The sequence below is a fragment of the Bos indicus genome, chromosome 13, assembly GCF_029378745.1.
Source record: "Bos indicus isolate NIAB-ARS_2022 breed Sahiwal x Tharparkar chromosome 13, NIAB-ARS_B.indTharparkar_mat_pri_1.0, whole genome shotgun sequence".
NCBI classification, from domain to species: Eukaryota; Metazoa; Chordata; class Mammalia; order Artiodactyla; family Bovidae; genus Bos; species Bos indicus.
This window is the reverse complement of record NC_091772.1, coordinates 56,391,753-56,401,809: the sequence shown is the minus strand read 5'-3', so window position 1 is coordinate 56,401,809 and position 10,057 is coordinate 56,391,753. Positions and strand designations below refer to the sequence as shown.

Below are 10,057 nucleotides of genomic sequence, written 5' to 3'. Positions count from 1 at the left end.
AACTCCCAGAGTCCACCCAAACCCATGTCCATTGAGTCGGTGATGCCATCCAACCATCTCATCCTCTGTCATCCCCTTCTCCTCCTACCCTCAATCTTTCCCAGCATCAGGGTCTTTTCCAATGAGTCAGCTCTTCGCATGAGTTGGCCAAAGTATTGGAGTTTCAGCTTCAACATCAGTCCTTCCAATAAACACCCAGGACTGATCTCTTTAGGATGGACTGGTTGGATCTCCTCGCAGTCCAAGGGACTCTCAAGAGTCTTCTCCAACACCACAGCTCAAATGCATCAATTCTTCTGTGCTCAGCTGTCTTTATAGTCCAACTCTCACATCCATATAAGACCACTGGAAAAACCATAGCCTTGACTAGGTGGATCTTTGTTGGCAAAGCAATAGTTCTGCTTTTTAATATGCTGTCTAGGTTGGTCATAACTTTCCTTCCAAGGAGTAAGCATCTTTTAATTTCATGGCTGCAATCACCATCTGCAGTGATTTTTGAGCCCAGAAAAACAAAGTCTGATACTGTTTCCACTGTTTCCCCATCTATTTGCCATGAAGTGATGGGACCAGATGCCATGATCTTAGTTTGCTGAATGTTGAGCTTTAAGCCAACTTTTTCACTCTTCTGTTTCACTCTCATCAACAGGCTCTTTGGTTCTTCTTCACTTTCTGCCAAGAGGGTGGTTCATCTGCATATCTGAGGTTCTTGGTATTTCTCCCGGCAATCTTGATTCCAGCTTGTGCTTCCTCCAGCCCAGAGTTTCTCATGATGTACTCTGCATATAAGTTAAATAAGCAGGGTGACAATATACAGCCTTTACGTACTCCTTTTCCTATTTGGAACCAGTCTGTTGTTCCATGTCCAGTTCTAACTGTTGCTTCCTGACCTGCATACAGATTTTTATTTATAATTAATTCCACGTGTGGGCTTGTGTATGCTCAATTGTGTCCAGGTCTTTGCAAGCCCATGGACTGTATAGCCCACCAGGCTCCTCTGTCCGTGGGGTTTTTCAGGCAAGCATACTGAAATGGGTGGCCATTTCCTTTTCCAGTGATCTTCCTGACCAGTCAGGAAGTCTTCTGCATTGCAGGTAGATTATTTCCTGTCTGAGCCACCAGGAAAGCCCAGTTGTAACTTCAATGGGCACAATTTAGTTGAAGGTTGGTTTAAAAAAAAAAAAAAAGAAGAAGAAGAAAGAAAGCACAAGGTATGCTGTGTCTCTGTGGTACCTGAGATGAGCTGCAGTTGAGAGTACCTGCAGGGCCCCATCCTTGCCCTTTGAACCTACCGCAGAGGCAAGGTAGCCTGCTCCTCTCACCCTCTGACCCACAACTGGGGACGTCCTGGCAGACTCTCTTGTCTATTCGGCAGTGATGTGGGGAACAAGCCCAGGTAAATTTGAACATGAACCATGAAGCCACAGAGGGGGAGCCGTGAGTAAGTAAGCCTCTTGACTTCGCCCATGCAGGGGACAGTTGGTCTGAAAGCTGTGCTTACAAAGATGTGCTTTTGTACCACAGCTGCCAGGCAGAGTGGACGCCCATGTGGCCTGCTGAGCACAGCCATCGTGGTCCCACAATTTGGCTCTGCAGCCCAAAAGCGGATTTTCCGGCCCTGCAATAAAACAATGTGATTCCCTGAGTGCCAAACCCGGGGTGTGCCCTGAGCCCTGGCAACATCTGTGCTGAGAGTGCTCCTTCCAAGACTGCAGCTTTCTGCTTGGTGCTCACATCTGCTGTCACCAGTCAGCTCTGGTGACAAACAGTCACACTCCATTGGTTTCCTCCCATATTTCCTGGGACATCTTCAGGGTAAAAGGGAGTCTCCAATTATGTGCTCCTATTTTTTTTTTTTTCTTTCCAAATCAAGACAACGTTCAGCAACTAATGGCATATTTTAAATATGCCAGGAAGATCTGCATTTTTCTCCAAGGAAGAACCAAGTGACAGCACCTGCTTAAATGCAGCCTCCTTCCGGGTGGTAATCAGTGGACCTGCTGTGCAGGACAGCAGGGTATTTTGCCCTGCTGAGAAAAACCCTTTTTGTTTGGGGTGGGTGGGACTTTTTAACATATGCGCTCCTGCAGAGGCATCTCGGCAAGGCCTTTGTTAAGATGTATTTCTCAGCGTTTATTAGTGAGATTTGGTTCAGGGAGACTGTCTTCTGGAGAGGTAAAACCTTAGCTAGGAAGGCCATGTTGGTGGGGCCTTTCCGGTAAGCAGCCTGAGGTGACCCCTAAAAATGGTGCGCTATTCACTTGACCCAGAAAACCCCACAAAATCATGCAAATCAAGAGGTTCAAATCTTCGTGTTCACTTTAAGAACACTCATGAAACTGCCCAGGCCATAAAGGGTATGCATATCCAAAAACCACCAAGTATCTGAAGGATGTCACTTTAAAGAAGCAATGCGTGCCATTCCGTGGTTAAAACGGTGGAGCTGGTAGGTGTGCACGGGCCCAGCAGGGCTGGACGCAGGGTTGGCGGCCTAAAAAGAGTGCTGAATTTTTACTACACGTGCTCAAAAATGCAGAGAGTAATGCTGAACTTAAGGGCTCGGATGTAGATTCTCTCGTCATTGAGCACATCCAAGTGAACAAAGCCCCCAAGACGCGGCGCAGGACTTACAGAGCTCACGGTCGGATCAGCCCCTACATGAGCTCCCCCTGCCACATTGAGATGATCCTTACTGAAAAAGAACAGATCGTTCCTAAACCAGAAGAGGAGGTTGCACAGAAGAAAAAGATATCCCAGAAGAAACTGAAGAGACAAACACTTATGGCCCGGGAATAAATGCCGCAAAAAATAAATGCAAGTAAAAGTGTTGGTTGTCTTAATTAGTAAATGTATTTCAAGTGTTAGCACACACACAAAAAAGAGATGGTAGGGATTTGGTGACTAGTGATTCCACAGCTGGTACCAGGGTCTTCTGGCTGCAAGAAGGCTGGTTGTTGGGGGAGGGAGCAGCTGGGCGGACGGTCCTGCAAAGGGTGGTCAGCAAGAAAAAACATTGCACACGTCACTGGGCCCACTGGGGTCTGCCTTTCCCTACCCTGTGATTCCCCCAGAATCTCCATAGATGTCCCCAGTGAGAATGTAGTCTTCTTTTTACTAATAAAGTTATTTGGCTGCACTGGGTTTTAGTTGTGGCACACAGGGTCTTCCGTTCTAGCATTCAAACTCTTAATTGTGGCATGTGGGATCTAGTTCCCTGACCAGGGATCAACCCCGGGCCCCCTGCATTGAACTGTGGAGTGTTAGCCACTGGACCACTAGGGAAGTCCCGAGAATGCAGTCTCTGCAGCTAAGAAAGCTGGAGTTTAGGGGGTTCCTGGTGGAGCCTCTCCTAGCCTGTGACCTTGGGCAACCTCTGTCCCCCATCTGTAGCATGAGGGCCTTGTTGCAGGATTGTGGAAGGGATTCAATGGGAACATCCTAGACAGAGCTGGCCAGCAGTGCGGGGCAGGCTCAGTACACCCCGCTCTGCCTGGTCGAATGGGGCTTAGGCAGGTTCCTCTCAGCTCTATGAATCTTTAGTCTTCCCTGGAGGCTGTGCACGCGGCCCTTTTATCCTGGAATGAGGTTTCCCGGCTGGCTGACTTTCTCTCCATGTTTGATAAAACTTAACCCATAGACTTTTCATAGGAGCATCACTTAGAAAAATCCAAAGTGGAAACAGCAAATGTCCACCAGCTGGAGAGTAAATTGACAAAATGTGGTCTATGCATACCTTGAGGTTATTAAGGAGCTCTGATAGACACTACCTCATGGACGAGTCCCCAAATATGGTGCAAAGGGAAAGAAGGCAATCACAAAAGGTTGCATTGTGTTTGATTCCATTTATATGATGGGCTGGGGGAGGGAGGGTTGGGGAGTGACTGCTGATGAGTGTGTGATTTCTTTTTGGGGTGATGACAGTGACCTAAAATCAGATGATGATGGTGGTTTCACAGTTGTCTATGGGCATGCCTCATTTTATTGTGCTTTACTTTAGTAAGCTTCACTGATACTGCATTTCTTTTTAATAAATAGAAATTTTGTGGCAACTCTGCTTCAAACAAGTCCATTAGTGTCATTTTCCAAGTGTTATTTTAAACTTAAGGTCTGTATATTGTTTTTTTAAGATACAGTGTTGCTGCTGCTGCTGCTAAGTCACTTCAGTCATGTCGGCCATAGATGGCTGCCCACCAGGCTCCCCCGTCCCTGGGATTCTCCAGGCAAGAACACTGGAGTGGGTAAGATACAATGTTATCACATATTTAATAGAATGCACTATAGTGTAAATATTACTTTTATAATCACTGGAAAACCAAAAAATTCCTATGACTTGCTTTATTGTGATCATCATTTAGTTCCGTAACTGAATCTAAAATATCTCCAAGATACGCCTGTAAATATAAAAATAATTGAATTATATATTTTAAATAGGTAAAGCTGTGAGTTGTACCAATTAAATCTTAAAGTTGTTAATTAACAGAAAATGAATTATTGTCCTTCAATGCCTGTTTTGTCTGCATGGTATACCACACATACTTTTGTATACAATGTATGCATTTATATCCCTTGTACACAATGCATATGTTTATGTGTAAGACAGAAAATTATCAGAGAGAAACTTATACTGCTGCTGCTGCTGCTGCTAAGTCGCTTCAGTCGTGTCCGACTCTGTGCGACCCCATAGACGGCAGCCCACCAGGCTCCCCCATCCCTGGGATTCTCCAGGCAAGAACACTGGAGTGGGTTGCCATTTCCTTCTCCAATGCATAAAAGTGAAAAGTGAAAGTGAAGTCACTCAGTCGTGTCCGACTCCTAGCGACCCCATTGACTTCAGCCTACCAGGCTCCTCCACCCATGAGATTTTCTAGGCAAGAGTACTGGAGTGGGGTGCCATCGCCTTCTCCGGAAACTTATACTATGTTTTACTTAATCAAGTTAGATTAATGCAATGGTTCTCAAACACTGATTCATGGACTAGTGTTATTTAGTTATGAAATATTAAAAAAAATAAGACAAAGTAGGTAATAGTACTTTATCAATTCTTTGGGCACCTGATACAAAGAGTTAACTCATTGGAAAAGACCCTGATGCTATGAAAGATTGAGGGCATGAGGAGAAGGGGGCAACAGAGGATGAGATGGTCGGATGGCATCATTGACTCACTAGACATGAGTTTGAGCAAACTTCGGGAGATAATGAAGGACAGGGAAGCCTGGCGTGCTGCAGTCCATGGGGTCGCAAGGAGCTGGACATGACCGAGCAACTGAACTACAACAACTAAGGTTAATTTTTTAGTTTTGACAAATGTGTTATGTTTAGAAGACGTCATCATTGCAAGAAGCTGGGTGAAGAGTATATAGGAACTCTGCCCTATTTTTGCAACTTTTCTGTAAATACAAAAATTCTCCAGAATGGAAGTTTACTTAAATAACCCCTCCCTCCAAGCAACAACAAGCAACAAAACAAGGATGATGGTAATGACTTTAGTACACACTCAAGACTAGAAGACTCTCCTTTATTCTAAAATTATACTCTTTCAACCTTTTGCTGTTAAAGTGTCCTTTTATGAAGTGGAGTTAGATGGAAATTGTATTTGTTTCCCACTTGAGTACATAAAAAATGACAATTCTAGGTGAGTTTTCCAGGGTTGCAACAGATGCTGTTGGGGTCCTGTCCCCACTGTCAGCCTTCAGTCTTGCCTGCATGGCTGGGAGTCTCTAAGACATGCTGTCCACACTGGCCCCTAAGGCCCCAGTGAGACTGAGCCCCCTTGGTCCACACAGGCACCCTGCCCTTTGATGTGCATCCATCATATTGGCTCCTTCCTTCCCTGCCTCACCTCCCCACCCCCAATGGTGTTGGCTGGGACCGCTTGAATTTCCTGCTCTGAGAGCCTTGGTCTTCTCCAGGGGGTAGCCAAATTAAGTCACTTGAGGCTTGTGAATTCCAAGTCCTGGGGACCACAGACTAAAAGTTAGGCAGAGACATGGACTAATGTATATAGCCCTCAGGATGGCTGTTAGCAACAGCCACTCTCAGTGATGGACCTACGGTAGATTCCTGAAGCTGCCACGAAAAAGTCCCAACAATTGAGTGACGTGTGTAGCAGAAATCTAAGTCTCACGTTTCTGCAGGCTCAAAGTCTGAAACTGAGGCATTGGAAGGGCCCTGCTCCCTCTGAAGGCTTGGGGAGCATCAGCCCTGGCCTTGTCTAGCTTCCCACTGTGGCTGGCCAGCCGTGCCTCTCCTCGGCTCACTCTGCATCACTCTCACCCCTGACTCTGTCTCACGTGGTGTTAGTTCTCCTGCGCACCTCTGCTTTCCTCTCCTTGTCTCATACTCCAGTCGCGTTGCACTAAGGGCCACCTTACCCCAGCGTGTATCCAAATAAGGTCACATCCTGTGATTCTGCGAGAACATGGATCTTTGAGGGACTCCACCCAAGCCCAGGCAGGATGCAGCAAGAAAGCAGACGAGACCTGCCTCAAGATGCTGTCACATGCGTGGGCCTTGTGGGGGTGGGGAGATTTTAACTGAACAAACACACTCATCAGTGAATAACAACGAAGGTGAAGACTTTCCAGGGCTTCCCTGGTGGCTGAGTGGTGAAGAATCCCCTTGCCAGTGCAGGAGATGTGGGTTCGATCTGTGGGTGGGGAAGATCACCTGGAGAAGTAAATGGCTACACACTCCTGTGTTCTTGCCTGGGAGATCCCATGAACAGAGGAGCCTGGCAGGCTTACAGTCCTGAGGTCGCAAAGAGTCAGACATGACTGAGGGACTAAGCACACAGTGGCTTTGCTAGCAGGGCCCACACTTGCTGGCTGCAAACCACAGTAGCGTTACACCCAGAAAAACCACACTCAGCACTGGCTTACAACGTAAGTGGCCTAAGTAATTGCATCTGAAGCCCCATTTGCAGAAAGGGGCTGACTGACAGTTCATTCTCTCTGAGACATTGAGATTGATTACCTAAGAAAGACAAGGAAATCGCATAGGAAGCCCCATTATTGGGGCAAAGTGTGTAACTCTGTAACTCACTAACTGCACTGCGTCCACGGAGCAGGGGGTTCGACGCCGGGCTCTCTGGGAAGCTCTAGATATGAAATGACTTTGCATGATGCAGCTCCGATGCTAAAAGCGCAATGCTCAGGACTACATGATTCAGTGAGAAAATATAAATGGAAAATTACTGGAGCTGAAATTTTATTGCCAAGTTATTTATCTTTGTTATTACTTTCCGAATCCTTTTGTGCGTTTTGTTCACGGCGCTGGATAGAGGCACTCTTACTTACACTTTAAACAGAGATTAGGAGGGAAAAATATTCCTCACGACACCACAAAATACCAGATTAAGTCTCAGCCAGGCCTGTGACTTCTCTCATTACAATGAAATATCTAGACACTGAAGCAACAATAATAGTAAAAAAAAAAAAAGTTCTGCAGTTCTTTTCACAGACAGTTCACATGGCTTCCTATTGATGCCACTTAGCATTTCTTATTAGAATAATAATGTGAGAACAGGGCTCCCAAAGACATGGCCTGGAATTTCCTAATTTCCTAATTCCAGCCTCCAGCTCATCAGGCAGGTATTCTGGATCACTTCCAGGAGGGGATGGGTGACGGTGACCTAGGTGAATCAGACCAGTAAGATAATATCAATATTAATAACAATGATAACCTGCCTTTTCCTCTTACAGAGCTCTGTTTCCTTTTTTTATTTAATTAAAAATTGCATACGATTTTATTAAATTGAAACTGATTTTCTTTGTAAAATAAAAAAGACATTTAAAACAAATGATACATAAACATACATATTTATGTGTTCTAGCAGAAGTTCACATTTTTTTTGCATTCATTCTTTGAGCAATGATTTCCTGCCACATTCAGAGAAAAAAGAATTACGCTTTTTGCTTTTGGTTCTCTTACTTGATTTTTTACAGTAACGCAGCATGGGCAGTGGGGCAGTGTCGCCGTCCTGACACCAGAGCGCAGGGCTGTTCAGAGGCAGGCTGTGGACCAGCAGTGCTGAGGCTGGTACCTGGCAGCTTGTGAGAAATGGTAGAGATGCTGACCCTCAGCCCAGGCCTGGAGCTGAGAGTTGGGGCCCCAGAATCTGTGTGAACAGCACTCCAGGTGACTCTCAGGAGGGCTTTTGGGGTGCAGAAGCTGGTTCCTTTATGGCATCGCATTTGGATGGCCATAAAGACATTGTTGTATGAGGTTAGGTCCCCTGGGTTCAAATCTCTGATTCACCACTCCATCACCGCCCTCTAGGACATCAGAAGCGTCAGTTCTTCACTTGCCTGCCTAAAACTAGGCACATTCTTATAGTGAGGGTCAGGTGCGGGGCATTTTCATTGGTCTGCCTCCTCATTCTTCATGTAACCTTCCTAGCCACCCCACATAGCCAGATAGGTGTGACATACCTTCAAGGAAGAAGGGGACTGAGTTTTTGCATGGGCGAATCACGTTCTGAGGCTGCTGGTCTGAGTGTCCATCAGAGTCATGCATGCTGCTGACAGAATGAGTTCTGCTGCCCCAGAAACCTGATAGAGTCTGCGGCTGGGCTGGAGGATGTGGGGGATCACACCATCAGGAGGTGTGGTGGGGAGAAGCATCAGCTAATATGGAAGCAGAGTTCAGGAAACAGTGAGGCAGCAGATTCTGCAGACTGCAGATTCCACAAGAGACCATGACGATACCCCCCCACCCGACAAGTTCTTACAGAACTCTGCCCCGCCCCCTCCAAGGTTCGAGTCCCTGCCCCTATTCTTTGTGCTGGCTGTATTGGGTAGAGGTGGTGGGAGTGAGGCTGTGTGGCTTCTGGGGCTCTGTTGAAAAAAGTGAGGCAGAGTTCCTCTGGCTCTGTCTCTCTGTGGACAAACCCCTTGTGGAGCTCTGAGCTGCCAGGCTGGGATTCCTCTCACCTGCGGTCACCATGCTGTGGACAGGGTATGCACAGAGACAGCGAGCAATATCCCATCTTAGCAGTGCGGCATGGAGTCAGACAGGGTCTATCTGCTATCAGAAGTAGGGACCTGGTAGCCAAAAAGCACTGATTATGTCCAAACGGAGCTGTTTTCTGTGAATTTGTGTTCTAACATGAGAATCAGGGATGGGGATTGCACATCAAATAGAAGAGGAAAGAGTGGTGGCTGTCAGGATTATCCCAACAACTTGGATATTTTGAGAAAGGAGCTGAAGAGATGGTAAAGACTTCTAGAGTAGTGCGCTGGGAAACCTGTGGTGGGCCAAGTATTGGCTCCCAAAGATGTCTGCTCTAGTCCCCAGTAGTTGGTGATGGACATGAAAGCCTGGCGTGCTATAGTCCATGGGGTGGCAGAGTCGGACATGACTGAACGACTGAACTGAGCCCCTGGGACCTGTAAATAACTCACCTTACATGGCAAAAGTGCCACGGGAGATGTGGTTACATTAAGGACCTTGGGATCGGAGATCACCGTGGATTATCAGGGGGCTCTGTGCACTCTCAGGAATTCTTACAGACCTGGAAGAGGAAGGGGGAGGGGTGTTCAGAGACAAGAGATAAGAGAGGGCCTCCACCCACCACTGCAGTGCTGAAGGTGCAGGCAGGGAGCTAGGAGCCTGGGAATGTACGTGGTGATACTAAGGAGCTGGGCAGGGCCCTCAGCTGACAACCAGCACGAAACTGGGGCCTCGACACCCCAGCGGCAGGGCAGGGCATGCTGCCCTCACCGTGAATGAGCAGGAATGCTTTTCCTTTGAGGCCAGTGCAAACTTCTGCCTTCAGACTGGGGAAGTAGCAAGTGATGTCTAGTCACTGCATCTGTGACCCTTTGCTACAGTGCTTAGTCACTCAGTCATGTCTGACTCTTTGTGACCCCATGGACTGCAACCTGCCAGGCTCCTCTGTCCATGGGGATTCTCTAGGAAAGAATACTGGAGTGGGTCGCCATGCCCTCCTCACAGAAGTAGCCACAGAAAAGGGATAAGGTAAAGAGCTGTGTTGTATCAAATCAACAGAGCTGAGCTCAGCGCAAATTCTGGCTCATCCTCTTAACTATGACCTTGACCT

At 47.0% G+C, this 10,057-nt stretch overlaps 1 long non-coding RNA gene and 1 pseudogene across 1 annotated transcript; one reads left to right on the top strand and one right to left on the bottom strand.

The window, feature by feature from the left end:
• The first annotated feature begins 2,204 nt into the window (after window positions 1-2,204).
• Window positions 2,205-2,809, top strand: LOC109567745 (large ribosomal subunit protein uL22-like; annotated as a pseudogene).
• A 77-nt stretch (window positions 2,810-2,886) lies between these two features.
• LOC139186393 (uncharacterized) lies at window positions 2,887-8,549 on the bottom strand. The gene is made up of 3 exons (XR_011569937.1): window positions 8,427-8,549; window positions 7,927-8,045; window positions 2,887-2,981 (listed from the first exon to the last, which is right to left on the bottom strand). It is a non-coding gene; the product is annotated as an uncharacterized lncRNA (long non-coding RNA).
• Window positions 8,550-10,057: the final 1,508 nt, after the last annotated feature.